At 37.9% G+C, this 19,494-nt stretch overlaps 1 long non-coding RNA gene across 1 annotated transcript; it reads left to right on the forward strand.

Annotated features, from left to right (window-relative positions):
• Nucleotides 1-3,304: 3,304 nt before the first annotated feature.
• On the forward strand, nt 3,305-11,018 carry LOC115952021. Its single transcript, XR_004083292.1, has 3 exons — nt 3,305-3,937; nt 4,149-4,242; nt 10,815-11,018. It is a non-coding gene; the product is annotated as an uncharacterized LOC115952021 (long non-coding RNA).
• The last annotated feature ends 8,476 nt before the right edge of the window (nt 11,019-19,494 follow it).

Here is a 19,494-nt window from a genome sequence, read left to right on the forward strand (position 1 = left end):
CTCGGCTTGGAGGTGGGGTCGGGATGGCAGGATTCTAGCCCATACCTTCACCACATCACCAAGATGATTTCTTGCTACCACTAAAAAAGCTGCTTTGTTGGCAGATCAAGTTGCATCAACATTAATTTTTATATATCCAAGAGGTGGAGGAACCTAGCGGCTCAAGGTAGACGGATTTTTGGGGTGTGTCGATTCAGAAGTAGCAATAATGTATTCTTGAAACCTATGCATAATGCTTTGACTAGAAGCAGGAACATCTAATCTGACACCATGATGCAGTAATCGGTTTCGGATACGCCAAATCTCCTCAAGTGTAAATGCCATGATGAGGGACACAGTCCATTGCTCACGGCCTTGGCTGGATGTCCCAGGATGATTTAGGATGATGTTGATGATTACCCCAGATGAATTAACTGTCTGCTCATCTGATTTGAAACTCCAACATGATGCAAACCATAGAGCCTTGGCAGTTGGGCATTTGAAGAAGAGATGGCCAGGGTCCTCAGTATCATGACCTCATAGGATACTGCTAGGATCCTCTAAGCCAATCCGATTGGAGATATTTTGCCTAGTGGGTAATGCATTGATGCCCACCCTCCATAGAAACTCCTTAAAATAAATTAAAACAAAATATATTTGAAAAAATATAGATAACGAATTTATATCCTCTTTTTATGAAAAACTTTTTTTATAATACACTACACATAAAAAAAATAAAAATATTAGATGAAGAATTTGGATTGTAATCAAATTAATATTTTTATTAACTTAGAAATTATAGGAGAAAAAAATTATATATATATATATATATATTTTTAAATCTAAAAATTAAAAAAAAAAATTTTGCAATTTGATGAAGTCACTTGATACAATCATGGCATCTAAGCCTAACTTTTATTTTATATATATATATATTTATATATATATTCTCAGCCCATGAGCAGAGAACTTGATTAAAGTTTATACCCATGAGTCCATGACCTTCTTCACTACATGTCTCCCTTTAAGCGATCCCAAGAGCTCGTGCTTTGTCTCCCTTACCACTTACCACTTACCAGACCGACTACATGTCCTGGGCTGGGTTGATAAAAATCCCATGACCTTCTTCACGATTCTTAAATAAGATGTCCAAAGCCCAAAGCCCAAAGCACAGAAATAAGACGCCCGCTCCAAAGACAAAAATCTTCTTCTTCTTTTTTTTTAATTTAAAAAAATTGATGTTTTGGCTTAGCAAACGGCAGGTAAATCTATCTATCCAGAATTTCTTTTTAAACTTCAAAAATATCAAAATGTAATCTACAAATAGAATTCAGATGACCTCCCCTTTTTTTCTGTTAGCTCCACATCTTGAATGTCCTATGTCTCCCTTGGCCTCAACTTCTAAAAGCATGCATAGCAAAATATTTATAGATATGGGGATAGTGGAGCACCTTGGCAGATTCCTTTATTTGGTTTAAATTTTTCAGTAGGTGCTCCATTGATTAGGATGCTATAGGCGACACAGTGCTTATGCATTGGTAGATTAGTGTGATCCAGTGTTGGCTAAATCCCATTCTTTGAGTTATAACTTGTAGTCTTGTAGTATATTCCAGCTCAATCTATCATAGACTTTACTAAGATCAATTTTCAGAGCAGCAAATCGGGTTCTACCTTTCTTCTTTGATGCAATACATAGGCATTAATTGCCTTCAATAATGTCACTAGGTAATTATCAGTAAACAAAAAATATTAATAATTATAATACCAAAAATCATCATTTTTTTGAGTAAACAGTAATATTTATTAGAACACCACGAAAATAGTAACACTAGCATTTTAAACTGAGTTTAAAATATATTACATAACCAGTGTACAACTACAAAATGGTCTAACCTTTGTAGTTGCAGACTGAGGTTATAAACAGCGAACACTAGACACACACAACCAATATGGAATAAAATCCCTATTTGTTTTGAGTAAACAGTAATACTTATTAGAACACACGAAAAATGAAAATTACCAAAAAAATAATTCTAGAAGGAGTGAAGAGTGATGGCTCATTAAATTGATAATTAAAAAAATACAAAAACTATTTAGTAGCATTGACATTTGACATTTGACTATACACATTTAGTATATGCATTAATTTCCTTCAATAATGCTACACTATAATTATTTTTAAAGGCATAATTACTAATAATTTTAAAAAAATATTCTATTATCAATAAATTTCAGGTTCTTTGGTTCGGTCATTTTTTTATTTGGATTTAGGTTTGACTGGATTTCGATGATATTTTTTGTTTTTGATATTTATTAGTATGAGAATTGAGATTGACTTTGGAGTGGAGTGTTCATGAAGTAATTTGTCGCGCCATTGAAAACAATATTTATCCACGGTCCTTTTGTTCCACTTTGATTTATTTGGCCCAAATCAGCTCATTTCGCTACACTATGGCCATTTCAGTACACTTAATTAAGAATGAAAAAAAGATAGATCAGAATTGAGAGTACTTATTTTAAATTCAAATTTATTTATTAAAGAATATATATCTCAAACTTGTTCCGAATTCTATTAAATTTTAGCAATTTAATTTCAAATTTATTCCACATAAAATTATTAATGAATCCAAACTCATTTGAAATTCATCTATTTATTAATTTAATTTTTCTTAATTAAAAAAAAAAAAAAAAAGACAACTTAACAGTACTTATTATTAAGTTCTAAATCACTAATATATTTCATTTATATCTTAGAGTTACTATATATTTAATCAAAATTTCTGACATATATTGAGTAATATTAATCTTTATATATATATATATATATATATATATATATATATATATACACACACATATATATTTATACAAGATAGAATTTCTACTCTAGCCTAATCTAAGTGTATATGTGTGTGAAACTCTCTCCTGGAGACTTGAATCCCGACCCTTACCCCCTACATCCGACAAGCACTTATACTTGCGGAATGACCATCGCACCAAGGGTGTGCGGTGGTAATCTTTATATATTTATATTTGTTGAACATTATATGATTATGTCTATGAATTATTATTGCTATTTGCAATATTTAAATCATTTTTTTTGAAAGTTTGGAAACAGCTTATTTAGCTTTATGCTATTAAAAAATTTGCTAAAAATGTGCTAAAGTATATTTATAACTTGAAAAAGTAAGAAAATGCGGGAAAATGTAAGATTTTAAAAAACTATACATAAAAGTTATTCCAAGCTATTTGAGCTAACTAGTAACAAAATATCAAACTAACATAGATATTAGAATTGTCAATGTTCTTGCTGGTATGAGAACGAGTTCGTGTATGTCTATGAAAAGATGGTGGTCCAAGTGAGAATTACTGTTGTAGTCACATCTCAATTGCTTCTTTCCCAACCCCTCACCAAATTTTCTTTGTTCATTGTTGATCTCTCTCACGTTCTGTTCTATAATTACAAATCATCTTCTTCTGTTAGGTGGTTTCAGCCTTATCTGAAGGTCAAACCATAGGCCCTAAGATCAAGCAATGAATTTCATGGCACAAGAATTGTTTTTCGATGGGAAAATAAAAAACATGCCCAAGAGAGGAAATTTCAGATTCCAACAATCAATTAATTCCTAAGTTGGTTTTTCTTAGATCCTGATCCCTCATCTCTCCTCAAACCTTCTTTTCCTTTCCACATTCGAATTACGTTAGAAGGTCTTTCGCTTTTGCCAGATCTATTGAAGAGAGATACTATGAGTCCTCCATCCCAGATTTTATCGCCGTGGCCATTTGGTTCACCGGTACTACCAAAAAGTCTCATGCTTATGTTACTCTTAGGGATGATTTTATTATCTTGGACCATGAAGACCCCAGTCATGCTTTTGGTTTCCATTCCCATTATCATATTGATGAAAAATCTCCTCGTGCTCTGCCATTAAAAATTGGAGTTTGTATCATGGTGAAGGTAAGGTAACACAGTGATTCTTGCTCAAAAAACAAACACTTGGATTTTTTGGTCAAAGTATGGGTTCCTTAATTACTTTTAAGTCAAATATGTGTTTGATTTTTTTTTTTCTTTGATTTGTCAATTCAATTTGTAATAGCAAATTTATGCCATGTAATTGATATTAACATGTATATATAATTATCTTTTGATTTTACCATTTGACTTGCAGTTGGGGAATGTGAATGTGTTTTATTGAGCTTCCTTAAGTTGTGAAACTGAATCTCTCTATGTTTTCGGAAAATGGCCAATCATACAGATGACAGGTAAGTCATTTTGTAATACATGATTGAGATTTTTTTTTTTTTTTTTGATAAAATACTATTTTGGTCCCTAACTTTTGCCAAAAGTTTGTTTTCCGTTTTTAAACTTTAAAAAGTTCTTTTTTTCATTTCTAAACTTTGTAAAGAATTTTTTCAATAGTTTAGAGACAAAAATAGAGATGAAAAAATAACTTTTTTTCAATAGTTTAGGGGTGAAAAACAAATTTTTGATAAAATTTAAGGACATAAATAAAAGATTTTCAATAGTTTAAGGATGAAAGATGAACTTTTTTATAGTTTAGGAACGAAAAATGAATTTCTTAAAATTTAGGAATGAAAACCAAACTTTTGATAAAGTTTAAAGACCAAAACAATATTTTACCCTTTTTTTTTTCCTAGGTGCAAAATATGAGTACTATGGGCACGTTTGGTAGACTGTAATAGACACTGTAATGTAATAGATATTCCTATAGTATCACTATTCGATTGTTTGGTTATGTTTTTGTTACAATGAATAGTTATTCTTCAAAATGAGGAATAACTATTCTTTATCAAAAGTACTGAATATTTATTCCTTCATCTTATATAATAACTGTGGGTCCGAGAGGTCTGCAATCCGACCCAAGCTCTATCTGGGCCCAGGGCCCATGCCGAGGAGGTATCTTGCCGAAGACGAATGATCAGTGGCCGAGGTAGCAAGGGGAACGGCTGAGAACCTACCCTGTCCTCGGCATTCCAAAGCTTCAATGGGAAGACCAACACCATGGTGTAGGCAATCCCCAAAAAGCCCCCTTAAGGGGATGTGAACGGAATGGGACCCATAGGGAAGCAGGGTGTGAAATTGGACCAAGGAAAATGCGTCCCCTCTTCAGTAAATGCACCTGCCAATACTCAGAGCTGATTAATGAGAAAAGACGTTTGGACGGTGTAAACTTCGATCCATGCAACTAATAGAAAGTTAGACGGGACGGTTGATGGGATGGATACAGAAATAAGCTCCTGCCTGACCTATAAGTGGAGGGCTAGGATCAACCAAGAAGGACTATATAATGTAAAAGTTAGTGCACCCAACAGGGGTTGGGAAAAGTGGCAAAAAACCAGAGCCTCCCAGCCCACCTCCAGGAGAAAGACTCCAAGGGTGAAGGAAAACTTAAACTTGTACGAACACCGCGAAAAACCCACCGCCTGTCAACCAGGGCCTAGCCTTCCAAACCCACGCTCTACAAATGATATTGTTAGGGGCCTTTTTACGTGCGAACCCGACACTGTTACGGTCCGCCACGAATCGCGTCCTTACAATTGGCGCCATCTGTGGGAAAGGCTTGCGTGTTGGTATAGGATGTGGGTCGATAGAGTTTCTTCGTTATTTCTAACCGTTGGTTATAGAGTTCTAGTACAAAGTTCTACTAGGGGCTACGTTTCTTAACTAGGGGCTTGGCTGAGGAATTAACACCTTTAAAGTCAAGGTCCTCCGTAAAGAGCAAACTAGGTACTTGATAGCGTTAATCGTACGGATAAACTTTAGGGGCTTGGTTGAGGAGCTAACTCCCATAAAGCCAAGATCCCACACAAAGAGAAAACTAGGTTTTGGACAGAACCAGGGTATTGCATGGTCCATGGACTCAAGCCTATGGGGAAACCAACTACCTGGATGAGGAAAATTAGGTTTTGGACAGAACCAGGGCATTGCATGGTCCACGGACTCAAGCCTATGGGGAAACCAACTACCTAGATGAGGAAAACTAAGTTTTGGACAGAACCAGGGCATTGCATGGTCCACGGACTCAAGCCTATGGGGAAACCAACTACCTGGATGAGGAAAACTAGGTTTTGGACAGAGCCAAGGCATTGCATAGTCCTCGGACTCAAGCCTATGGGGAAACCAACTACCTGGATGAGGAAAACTAGTTTTGGACAGAACCAAGGCATTGCATGGTCCACGGACTCAAGCCTATGGGGAAACCAACTACCTGGATGAGGAAAACTAGGTTGGACAGAACCAAGGCATTGCATAGTCTCGGACTCAAGCCTATGGGGAAACCAACTACCTGGATGAGGAAAACTAGGTTTTGGACAGAACCAAGGCATTGCATGGGACTCAAGCCTATGGGGAAACCAACTACCTGGATGAGGAAAACTAGGTTTTGGACAGAACCAAGGCATTGCAACTCAAGCCTATGGGGAAACCAACTACCTGGATGAGGAAAACTAGGTTTTGGACAGAACCAAGGCATTGCATGGTTCGGACTCAAGCCTATGGGGAAACCAACTACCTGGATGAGGAAAACTAGGTTTTGGACAGAACCAAGGCATTGCATAGTCCTCGGACTCAAGCCTATGGGGAAACCAACTACCTGGATGAGGAACCAACTATCTAGAAAAAAAAAAAAAAACTATGGCACATAAATCTCGAAATCCATCCAAAGAGAACTCCGCGTTAACAGATGGGTTAATACCTTGATTGCGCGGATTCCTCGGTCTACCCTCAGATCCCCAGTATCAAAGGGGTTGATGCGATACGGCGCAACATATTACCCAAAAGCACAACCAAAGCCCCTCGATACTCGGCTACCCTCTCGGACGAATGATTTAGAGTTTATCGTTCTCGGACATCGCTCTAGTATGCATCGCGCAGCACTCAGCGGTTATCCCGGTTAGTTCGAAGAGTTTAATTTATTGATGATTAACCTTGTTATGCTTGATAATATTTGTAAGTTTAAACTAGTATGAATCTGTGTTAAGACATTTTTCTGCCTAGAATGTCATTAAGGGCAAGCTTATATTTAACATTCATGCACAAAGTAGTGGTTACGGAGAAGAAAGATATGTATAGAGAAATAGACACATATTTTATTAAGACAAAGGAACAGTACAGTGTACAATGAAAAGCCGAAACAAAGCCTATATTGAAGCTAACTACGTGAGTAACGAAAAATACAAGAGAGTGAAGATAAAGCCGTGGAGGTAGCACAGAGGAGAGGTTGGCTGCTGCCTCGAGACCTTATTTCTCCTCAATGCTTCTGCGCGCCCATAACTCAGGCAGCAAAAGAATCCAACTTGGGGCCTGCACCGGTGAAGAAAAGGTGCAGGGAACCTGACCTCAGGCTAACACCATCTACAGGAAAGGTGCAGGGAGCCGGAAGTTGGGGAGCCCCCACAAAAATTTGCCTGCTACAAGGCAGACGGCGCTAATGGCGGAAATTCCTTTTTCTGACATACCAAAAATCTGGCATGACCAGAACCTGCTTCGGATTGTGGCTGAGACTTGGTGGAGGATGACCTGGTCTGGATTGTAAGGGGCCGAGGTGGTGGAGGAGGAGCAGTGGGTTGTGGTGCCTCCTGGGTATCCTTCCCTGGTTGGTCCTCGAGGAGTTGAAGAAGGGGAGTTAAATGTATTCTCTTGACTCCCATCTCGGCTTGAGAAGAGGTGCCTATTAATGACAATTCCGCCTCGGACAAGGCTGGGTCACCTAGGTCACCAGGAGGGTCCTCGAATTGGTAGACTAAGTCAAATACCCCGAACCCTTCCTCCGGCTGATCTGGCTCACCTTCGTCCTCTGCTGCTTGATGAGATGAAGAGGGGCCCACCAGGGGGAGGTTCTTGGGGACAGCTGGCTCCTGCGAGATTAAAAATCCCTTCTCTACCACGGTAATTTTTGGAAGCCAAGGACGGCGGGCACTAATCACGTGCTTCGCGTCCCCGAATGACTTCTGAACCGAAGGGTACCCTAGTATTTTGTGAGCTGCACGGACTTGGCCATCACTGTCATTCACAAAAACCGCCGCTTGTAAAACGGTCTCCAAGTCCGCCCGATTGACTAAATGAAAATGCCGTGTATAGGCGTGTTCATCTACAAAAACAACAAACATATATGCATGGTTAGTTATCGGAAGACGTTAGGTTAGAATGGTTTAAAGGGTTATCCCTCTTCCATTCTTAATACCCCACCTGGTTCTCCTTCTACTACGGGGCATGGATCGCCATCATGCCACTCCCCAGAGACGATAAGGAAATCCTTGTTCAGTCCCTTGTTGGAATCAGGGAGGCACTGGATCAACCGAACCCTATCATCTCTCGAACTCATATAGTAGGTTTTTCCTTTCAATTTCTGGAGGTTATAGCACCAGTTTACATCATGGTGGGTCAGTCTTAAACCCATCTTCTCGTTTAAAGCGTCCACGCAACCCAAAATCCTAAGAACGTTGCCGGCGCACTGGGTAGGGGCTAAACGGAAATGCTTGAGGTAACCCCTCGTCACTGGTCCCATAGGGATTCTCATACCTCCCTCTACAAAGGCGAGGACGGGAATTACAACCGCGCCCGTTCCCCTCTTAATGTGCCATTCCCCCATCTTACAGTGCTCCAGACTTACGTTGGGGGGAATCCTATAATCAACGATGAACTTATTCATCGCCTCTTCAGTATCGACCAACTTCCTCAATCTCAATTTAGTCGCCTTTGTCATTTACTAAAACAAACCTAACCCGCGACGGAAAAGAAAGGGAGCCAAAGAGAAATAAACTCAGAAAAGAAAAAAACGCGAGGTAATGGAGATAGGGAACTTACATAAAAGGAGAATTACGCTTCGGATGGGCTATATGTGCTTGAGATAGACTTGAATTTGGGCGGAAGTTCGGATGAACCCTGGATACACGCACTAAAACTCTTAAGTACAGAACTGGAGAGACGAATCCATCTCCAAAAAATCTTTTATACTTTCTAGGGTAAACTGCACGCCCTTTTTCCCGCCCAAAGAGGCCAGGAGATTACCACCGTTCGATTTCCATCACACCGTTGAACGTGGGAAACACCAAGCCGCCCGTATTTAATGAGGCCACGTTTCGCCTTCCAACGGCTCTAGGAACGTGCCTTGGGCAGGTGAAAAACCTCGGGAATCGATAGATGACAAGGATTGATAGGCATTGGCAGATCCCTGATGTCATCAAAACCCTCCTATCCGTCCGAGGGGACGGATAGCAAGATTTTGAGGGGCTATTGTGGGTCCGAGAGGTCTGCAATCCGGCCCAAGCTCTATCTGGGCCCAGGGCCCGTGCCGAGGAGGTATCTTGCCGAAGACGAATGATCTGTGGCCGAGGTAGCAAGGGGAACGGCTGAGAACCTACCCTGTCCTCGACATTCCAAAGCTTCAATGGGAAGACCAACACCATGGTGTAGGCAATCCCCAAAAAGCCCCCTCAAGGGGATGTGAACGGAATGGGACCCATAGGGAAGCAAGGTGTGAAATTGGACCAAGGAAAATGCGTCCCCTCTTCAGTAAATGCACCTGCCAATACTCAGAGCTGATTAATGAGAAAAGACGTTTGGACGGTGTAAACTTCGATCCATGCAACTAATAGAAAGTTAGACGGGACGGTTGATGGGATGGATACAGAAATAAGCTCCTGCCTGACCTACAAGTGGAGGGCTAGGATCAACCAAGAAGGACTATATAATGTAAAAGTTAGTGCACCCAACAGGGGTTGGGAAAAGTGGCAAAAAACCAGAGCCTCCCAACCCACCTCCAGGAGAAAGACTCCAGGGGTGAAGGAAAACTTAAACTTGTACGAACACCGCGAAAAACCTACCGCCTGTCAACCAGGGCCTAGCCTTCCAAACCCACGCTCTACAAATGATATTGTTAGGGGCCTTTTTACGTGCGAACCCGACACTGTTACGGTCCGCCACGAATCGCGTCCTTACAATAACTTTTTAAAAAAATTTCCTAAAAAGCCATTAGTTGCCACATCTTTAAAAGGAAAGAAAATAAATTTTCTTTATTGTTAATTATTAACTCTATTTTGAATACCCTAAAATAAGTGTATTTTAATAAATTTGACTTAAAAATGATTTAAATACACCTTCTTTTTATACTCTACTAAATTGTGGATGCATGTTCAGGATTCTATTCTTAAATGATCACCAAACTAATAAATAGTAATACTTATTACATTCCAACTTAATATATTTCTTGTAATACTTATTCTTATTCCCATATAATAATCATTACAGTGTATCAAAGGTGCCCTATATATATGTTTGAATAATGTTAGAATGAGTAATATCAATGTTGGTTTTATTGTCTTGATCGTTATGCCTGAAAAAAGAGTTAGTAGTTGTAGTAACTTTGGTTAATTTAGTATCTTTAGTAGTGGAAAACATATGTACGTAGTTCAATATACAACAACAAAGCCTTAGCTCAATAATCAATGTTATTATCCCTTGCACCTCATAGCATGTTTTAAGTATTTGTATATGTGTGTAATTTTGAAACTTCCTTCATTACGTTTGTTATGATGCCTGAAATAAATTCTGGCTGATTTAGGTTCTAAGAATGTCGTCTTTTTTTGAGCAAAAGAATGTCGTCTTAATTGCTCAAACTGATTGACATCTTCAAGGATAGTAGTTGGCACCATATCTAGCATAATATATTAAGTTTAGAAGTATTGTACAAGCACATGATGGGGGAAAACTGAATTAAAAACAAGTCACTATTATGAATCCAAAATTATTTTATGTTATTTAGTCACATGAATGATGTATATTGATCTAATCTATATTTTCTATTTGTGTGAAGGTTGGAATGGAATTGCAAGAGGGTAGTAACAGCAAGAAGAAAAATATGTTCAACAATAGTGATGAGGCCATGGTCGAAGCTCCCTGAGGCTTTGCTTGATCTAATAACAAAGTCACGGGATGCTATAGAGTATCTAATGTTTGGCTATCTCTATCAAACATGGAAGTTATGGGTCCGTTTGGATTGAGCCTATTTTTGCTGAAACTGAAAACTGAAACTGAAAACACTGTAACGAAATAATTTTTAAATGTGTAAATAGTGCTGTGGGACCCATTTTTAATGAAAAAGTTGATAAAAAGTGTAATTTGTGGGTCCATGAACAGTGCATCTGAGCACTGTTCATGGAAAATCTGGTCAACAACTGCGGCTTGGAAAAAAAAAAAAAAAGGAAAACGCAGAAATATTGAACGTGGACGCGCAAACGCGCAATCCAAACACAGTCTATATGTTGTATCATGTCTAACCAATTTTTAGGAATTTGAGTTGTAGTGCAAGACCAAAATAGTTAAACCTCTCTTTAAAGTAGATTTTATGCACGAAAATTACCCCCCCCCCCACCCAAAACAATAGAGACTTTCCATTAAATTGATTTTATAGGGGCATAGAAACTTTATAATGAATATTTTATAAATGGTTTGTATGTGAGACTTTTGGAGCATACAAAGCCTTATAGAGCAAGTCATTTTGTTAATGTAGTAGTTTTTTTTTGGTCTACTCTAGGCTTTTATACCGCTCAAAAAATATTAAACAACTACTACTAAGTCAGCTTTTTTCTTATGAATAATGTTAGAGATATAAATTATTTTATAAAAAAATTTATAAACTGCTAATATGGTAAGTGATTATTGGCAAATAAAAATGTGATATTAATGGTGGGCCCAGATGAAAACCAATAAGAGATTGACTACATCAACAGTCTATGAAAATATTATAAAACAATTTGTGTTTGTAACATTACTTAATCCCTTATAACATTAAAATAAAACAAGGAGGGCAATTAAAACGATCAAAATAGACAGTAACTTTAGATCTTAAACATCATTTTGTTAAAGAGCCATTTGGGATAGATTCAGCCAATTAATAGCCTCCTCTAAAACATATCCAGTCTATTACAAGGAATAGCTAGAATGCTCCCACATGAGAATGAGTTTTATATTGGAAAAGTGTCTTTGCATGTCAAGGCCTTTATCGATTTTGGGCATGTCATTAATGGATAGCACACGTGGCTGTAGGAGTGTTAGTCATGTTGCCATCAATGATTTGATTTTCAATGATGATTAGGTAATAATTCATCTATTCTAAAATAAATAACCGGTAATAAATCATATACAAACCATAGTTGGAAGATCTAGGTTTGTTTATGCATGTTTGTTTCTTAAAAAAAAAAAAAAAAAATGGTTTGTTTATGCATGAGACATGTGTGAGGCAACCCATAATACAACTAACCCTTTATGCTATGCGACACGAGTTACCTGTAAAAGGGAAATTGAAGTGTCCAAAGAAGCAATAATGTTTTTTTTTTTTTTTTTTGGTTGAGAAGCGGAAGCAATTAAAATTATAAACGTGAATTTCGTATCCTCTTGTTGAAATCAAACATCATGTATTTTGGTTAAGTCCAAATTTTCTGTCACATCCTTTGTGCTCTACTTTATGTTCCTTGAATTAAAATTCATCACTTGTCCACTTATTTTATTAATGGATTTTACTAATGTGTGTGCCCTAATTTTTATTTTTGGAAAAAAATTTCTCGAGAATTGAAAAAGTAATGACAGCTTTTTCAATTTTCGAGAAAATATTTCAAAAAATAAAAAACTTAATGTGTGCCCTAATTAAAGGTCACGGGTGCCACCACCACATTGCCATCACTGCCACTAACCTTACAAACTCTGATTTCACAAAATAAAAAAGAGATTGCCAATTAACCCATAAGAAAATCAAAAACTTCAAATCTCAAATCATGATTTGATTACAGAAGCAAACTCATGTCTAGGAGTGTAATTGGAGGTGGACGGTAAAGACTTGGAAATAGGAAGAAATTTTTATGGGCTTTGGTTGGCAAGTGACGGAAAAGAGAGAAAGGGACTATAAAGTGGTGAAAATAGACAGAACCCAGTTGAGAACATTCTTTGATTTTTGTGGATTATTCCAAGTGGAGAAGAATCGTAGATTGGGTTTAGGTGAAATCTATCGAAGAGCCAGATCTGAAATAGGTGAGTTTAGTGGCAACAGTGGCATGACCATGACTAGTATCATCGACATCCTATGCCAACGGAGGTTGGTGGTGGTGCTATTGTCGTGCTGTGATGTATTGGTTTTTTTTTTATTAATTTATTTTTTATTTTAGGTGAATGAAAGAAGAAAAAGTATAAAATTAGGCATTAATGAAATAAGTGGACATGTGACAAATTTTAATTCATGAAACATAAAGTAGAGGACAAAGGGTGAGGAATAGAAGATTTGGACTGTTTTGGAAGGGCTTATTACTCACTCGAGTTAACAAGTTTGACTAAATTAAGTGAGGCAAATTTATTTTATAATAATCAACTCCCAATTATTAGGTGTAATTTAATTTGGATCATTTATTTTATTAAATGTCCTAATTAAGAAATAAATCACGTGACTTTTGGTTTGAATTTGGTGGATCCAATTTGGAATCAGTTTTGTGCATCCATTGAGCCATATTAGCTTTGTAGTGCAATTAAGAGAAATTTTAATGTCTTTTTTTTTTTTTTTTTGAGAAACTAAAATGAGGGCCTTTATGGCTATATTCCAGAGGCCTCGGACATGGTAGTCCGATCTCGGGGGCCCGCTTGTACCTCTGTGGGGAGTTACCCCACTAAGGATGTCCACCAACGGACTCCTACGAGTAGTAGGATTCGAATCTAGGTGTGGTACACGAAACGAACAAACCTTACCCACTCAACCAAGCCCCCGTTGGTAGAAATTTTAATGTCTTAATTGAGAGGAAAAAAAAAAATGGGACTTTTGGGTTGATTTTAGTTGTACCAATTTGGTATTTGATTGGTGCATTTACTAGGCATATTAAAGGGCATAATTAAAATAGTTTTTTTCTTCTCCTCTCGGTAGGAGTTTTCTCTCTCACCTAGGGTGAGTTTTCTTCATGCTTTGCGTGGTTCTCTTTTTTCTTTTTTTTGCTTTTCTTATTCTTTTCACGACGCTGCTTGATAAGCCGTGGTACCCTACAAACTTTTTCTCCTTTCTTTTTCGGCGAAAACCACATTTTCGTCCCCACATTTTAACGCGATTCTCACTTTGGTCTCTAACTTTTATTTTCACCGCTTTTAATCCCTATCCTGAAAAAAGCGTCTCATTTTTGTCTCAGATTTAAGAACACAAACTCAGAAATTTTATAAAAAAAAAAATGTGTTATTAAAAAAAAGTTTCTTCATTATTTCTCCCCCAAAAGTTGAAATCTTAAATCCAAGACATGAATTATCTCTTTGAGCCCAGAAATTGAAGACCCAACAAACAGAACGAGTAGAAGAACAAGAATAAAAGCTAGCTTTTGAACTTTATTTGGCCTTGAAGAATTGGAGCTAGAGAATTCCTTGCCAATGGCAGTTTCTACAGCTTCTGGAGAAATGGAATTTCATCATCTGGGTGTCAAACTCAAAACCCGCCTATTCCACCACTAAAGAAAAAGCGAAACCTTCCAAGAATGCCAGGTGAGATATCAAAACCGAAACTTGGAAACACTTTTCCAATGAATTTTCAAAACTTTGGAAATAAATTTTCATTATTTTGTACTTTTTTTGCAGATCCAGATGCTGAGGTTATAGCTTTATCACCAAAGACTCTAATGGCAACAAACCGATTTGTTTGTGAGATTTGTAACAAAGGGTTTCAGAGAGACCAAAACCTCCAACTTCACCGACGAGGACAAAACAACTTCACCTTATAGGGATAAAGAAACACTTTTGTAAAACACTTTTTTTTTTTTTTTTTTAATTTATGGGTTTGTGTTCTTGTTGTTCTTGTTTAAAATGCATTTAGATCTCAATTCATGTGATTTTTTATTTTTAATTCTGTTTTTAATTTTTTTTTATTTAGTTAAAATTAATAAATTTTTTTAAATTTAGATGCTGACATGGCAATTTTTAATGTCAAATAACATTTTTTATTATTATTTTAATGGTCACGTCAGTTTTTAGCATGCCAACAATGCACTCTGTTTGCCACGTGTACATTCTCCATTTTTAATGTAAAAACAGGAACAAAAACGAGACACATTTTTCAAAATAGGAACTAAAAGTGGTGGAAATAAAATTTAAGAACTAAAGTGGAATCGCGTAAAAATTTAGAGACGAAAGTGTAATTTTTGCATTCTTTTTCTTTACAAGCCGCTGCTTGTTAAGGCGTGGTACCCTATAAACCTTTTTCTAGTTTTGAACCTTGGCTGTTTCGACACACACATGGACTCAGATTTCATTGAACACTTGCACCATATAACCTTAACGGAGGACCAAGGGGAAGTTCTCACGGTCCCATCCACTCAGAGAGAAAAAATCCTGGAAGAATGCTCACTCGGTTTGATAGGAAGATTTCTCACATCCAGACCCTACAACCAAAGAGCGACCAAATCACTACTGAGGTCGGTTTGGAAGTTTGGGAACGACCTGCGGATTGTGGACGTAGGGGATGGACTTTTCCATTTCAAATTCACCATGGAAAGCCAGTTGAAGTGGGTCTTAAATAATGGACCATGGAGTTTTGATAATCAGATACTGGTACTCCGACGATGGGAGAGAGGCATGAGGCAAGGTCGGCTACCTTCACACACATCTCTAGTGTGGGGGTGACCTTTTGTTTTAATCCATGAAGAGGTAGGTTGGGACATAGGGAAAGGGCTAGGGAAGGTGATTGAGGTAGATAGTAAAGCTTTGGACTCTAAACAAGCTCACTTCATCTGTATTCGCCAGGAAATACCCCTGGATAAACCCCTCCGTAAAGGTAGTTATGTGGCAGACCCGGCCTAAAGGAGAACAGGTAAGAATTGGTTTCAAAAGGAGAACATGAGATAAAACAATGCTCACGAGTCACGGCCAAGGGATGCATCCCTGGTTGAAAACCCATATGGAGAATGACTAAAAGCAGGTTTTTGATAGAAAGATGATAACCCAAACATGAGACCCCCCACCCCACCTCCAGGGGTGGCGAATTTTATATATATATATATATATATATATATATAATTTAAAATTTTTTAGTTGTCTACCCTTCAAAAAAATTTGGAAAAACCCTCAATTTTTTTATACCAATAAAATTAATTTTTGCTCCATAATTTGTTCTACATTAAGTGGATAAATGATTGCTTACTTGTATATATTGAAAGTTTTGCGGACACAAGGTATAAGCCCCCAATTATACGCATGTATAAAAGGAAGAGCAAAAAGAAGACAGTCCAACCTATGGCCTTATATTGGAGCCTATTAGTTATTGGGCTTGAGATTAAGCAAGCTCAAGCATTTAATAATTAAGATTTCTTTATGCATTTTATTGTTAGCTATTTAAGTACTTTTTCTGATTATTGTAAGACAACTTTTGAAAATTATTAAAAAAACGTGTGTTTTCTTTACACTGGTGTTGACTCCAGTTTTGCTTGATACTGACTCCAAGCAACCCTTAAGTGTTGACTCCTAGGGTTTATCATTTTGTTCTATTATTGTTTAATTGCTCCATTGAAATAGTGTGATTGTCCTACGTCAGAAAGAGATGTAGCTTGTAGTATTGATAATAAACTATCATGCAACGATTTCAAAATATAAAAACTCGTAGAAGTCAATTGTAAATTTTATGTATTTACGTCTTTTTTTTATTGTTATTGTTGTCAATATATAAATTTTTCTTTTTATTAGATTGTAAAATTTATGCTTCTTAAAAAACATTTTGAAAAAAATTCTTTGAGCCGTCACTACCTGCCTCGCTGTAGGACAACGCCAGAGTATGAATCCGGAGATAGGTTTCCGCCTCAAACTACTCCTTGCCCGACTGCTGAGGATCTAGGTGACAATAATGGAAATCTTGACGTAAATGGCAAGAAGATGGAGTTCATACAATATCAGGTGGTTGATACCTTGGAAAGGACAAATCACGTGATTTCAAGGGATGATATCTTGGATGGCGATATTCCCCAGATGGACAATACAACTGTCTTGGCTGACTACTCTCAAAGGACTAATATTGTGAATAGGACCTGAAATGTCTCTGATGATGTGGGGCCCAATTTTAAAGATTTTCATGCACACTTGATTAGTGTACCAATTGACTACGTGGGAACCCAAACCATGCAATATGCAAAAGCCCATGCATTAATTGGGCCATATCTCAGACTTCACACAAAGTCTAATACCAAACTCCCAGAACCTAACTGAGAAGGACACGGGTGGGAGGAAGAAAAAACTTGTAAGGCGGATATGTCCTCCATCAACGGATCAGGTCCTAGATTTCAACTGTGTAGGAAGTAAGAGAGGAAGCCCAGATAGCAGGGCTAGTGAAACAGTGGAGGAACTGGTAAGGAGGAAGAGAAGTAAAACCGATGAGTGTAGTAAGAAAGTCCTTTTTCAAACAGTGGAGGCTGGTGACCAGTCCCGCCGAGCACAATGATCGTCCTTAGCTAGAATTGCAGGGGTTTGGAAACCAGTTAATGTACTCTCTCATTTAGTGAGGGAAAAGCTCTCAAAGTTTTGTTTTTCATGGAGATGAAACCGTCTGTAAAAGAGATGCGTTATATTTGAGCAGATTTACCTTATCGATGCATGTTAGCAATACCAAGTATTGGCCGAAGGGGTGGGTTGGCCATGATGTGGATGGAGGAGATAGACTTACACATCCAAACTTGCTCACTGAATCATATTGACGCACTTACTTTCACTGAACCCACTACCCCTTGGAGACTGACTGGCTTCTATGGGTGGCTGGAAGATCATATGAAGCATGAGTCTTGGATCTTACTGAAACATTTGAAATCTAGATACTTGGCCTCGTGGCTATGTACTGGGGACTATAACGAGATCCTAGCATCGGTGGAGAAACAGGGGCGCCTTCCTAAACCTCAGAATCCCATGCAACTATTTCGAACTACCTTGTTACAGTGTGGGTTGGTCGACCTGGGTTTTGTGGGGAGTATTTTCACCTGGAATAATGGTCGTGAAGGCGATGCTTTTGTACAAGAGCGACTGGATCGAGCCTGCGCAACGGTGGATTGGAGAGAGATGTTTTCTCATGGTAAAGTCACTCACCTAACAGCTTCTTACTCTGACTATATTCCCATTTTGCTCACTACTCAGGAACCAAACCAACCTCTTAGAAGAAAGAGGACTCCACGAAGGTTTGAGGAAAAGTGGGCCTGCCACCTTGACTGTGGCAATGTGATCCAACATGCATGGGGATCAGTGGACCCAAATGGAAGCCCAATGTTTAGGCTATTTACCAAGATTTAAACATGCTGGCTAGCACTTGTAGAATGGAGCCGAAACACTTTTGGCAACTTAAAGGCATTACTTCAGCACAAGCATAGGCTTTTGGCGGAACTGACAAGTATGAATGACATTGATAATCTCGTGGCCATTGGGGACCTTAAAGCAGAGATCAATACACTGCTATATCAGGACGAGCTTTCTTGGTGACAACGCTCTAGGTCAATTTGGCTTTCTGCAGGAGATAAGAACACGAAATTTTTCCATGAACGGGCGCCAACACAGATGGAAAAAATCACATTCCAAGTGTGACAGATGAGGCTGGATCCTGGTGTATCTCTGAAAACGGGATTGCTGTGATAGCAGAGAACTACTTTAAGGATTTGTTTACATCTGCTCATCCAAATCACCTAGAAACTGTCCTGGACTCGGTGGATAGCCTAATCACCCCGGATATGAATGTGACGCGCTCCTACAGCGATATACTCCTAAAGAAGTTCAAAGAGCTCTTTCCAAAGGCATCCATCAAAGTCGCATGGACTCGATGGTATGTCTCCTTTCTTTTTTCAGAAGTTTTGGAATATTGTAGGCTCGGATGTCACAGAAGCCATCCTATCGGTTCTTCACTTAGGCCACATGCTTCGAAAGATGAATTATACCCACATCATTCTGGATCCAAAAAAAAAAGACCCACAGTTGATGTCTGACTACCACCCAATTAGTCTTGGTAATGTAGTCTCTATAATTATCTCCAAAGTCATTGCTAACTGTTTGAAGTTTATCTTACAGACGGTTATTTCTAAAACTCAAAGTGTCTTTTTCCCGAACCGGCTGATCACGGACAACCCTACTGTAGCCTATTGAAACCACCGCTATAGGTGGACGTCCATTCTCGTTATTAGCCACACGTGTGTGGGATAGTTCTAGTCCTTTTACACACATATTGTGTTATTATTTCATCTTAAGAAATAACAATAGATCAACCTTTACATGTATAAAATGTTAAGACCATGTGTGAGTTTATTTCATTTTAATTTCTTTTCTTTTCTCTCTTTTTTTCTTTAGTTTTATCTTTTAGTTTAATTGAATAATTAATTACATAATGAAATATAAAAGTGGATTTTGATTTTTGTTTAAGCTCTAGCGCCAGTCCCTCTCAATCAGAATCCTAGCTTCATCCCTGTATATACACTCAAATTATGTTAGAGTAGAATTTCTATCTTGTATAAAAAAAATAATAATAA

Source organism: Quercus lobata, chromosome 1, assembly GCF_001633185.2.
Source record: "Quercus lobata isolate SW786 chromosome 1, ValleyOak3.0 Primary Assembly, whole genome shotgun sequence".
Classification (NCBI taxonomy): domain Eukaryota; kingdom Viridiplantae; phylum Streptophyta; class Magnoliopsida; order Fagales; family Fagaceae; genus Quercus; species Quercus lobata.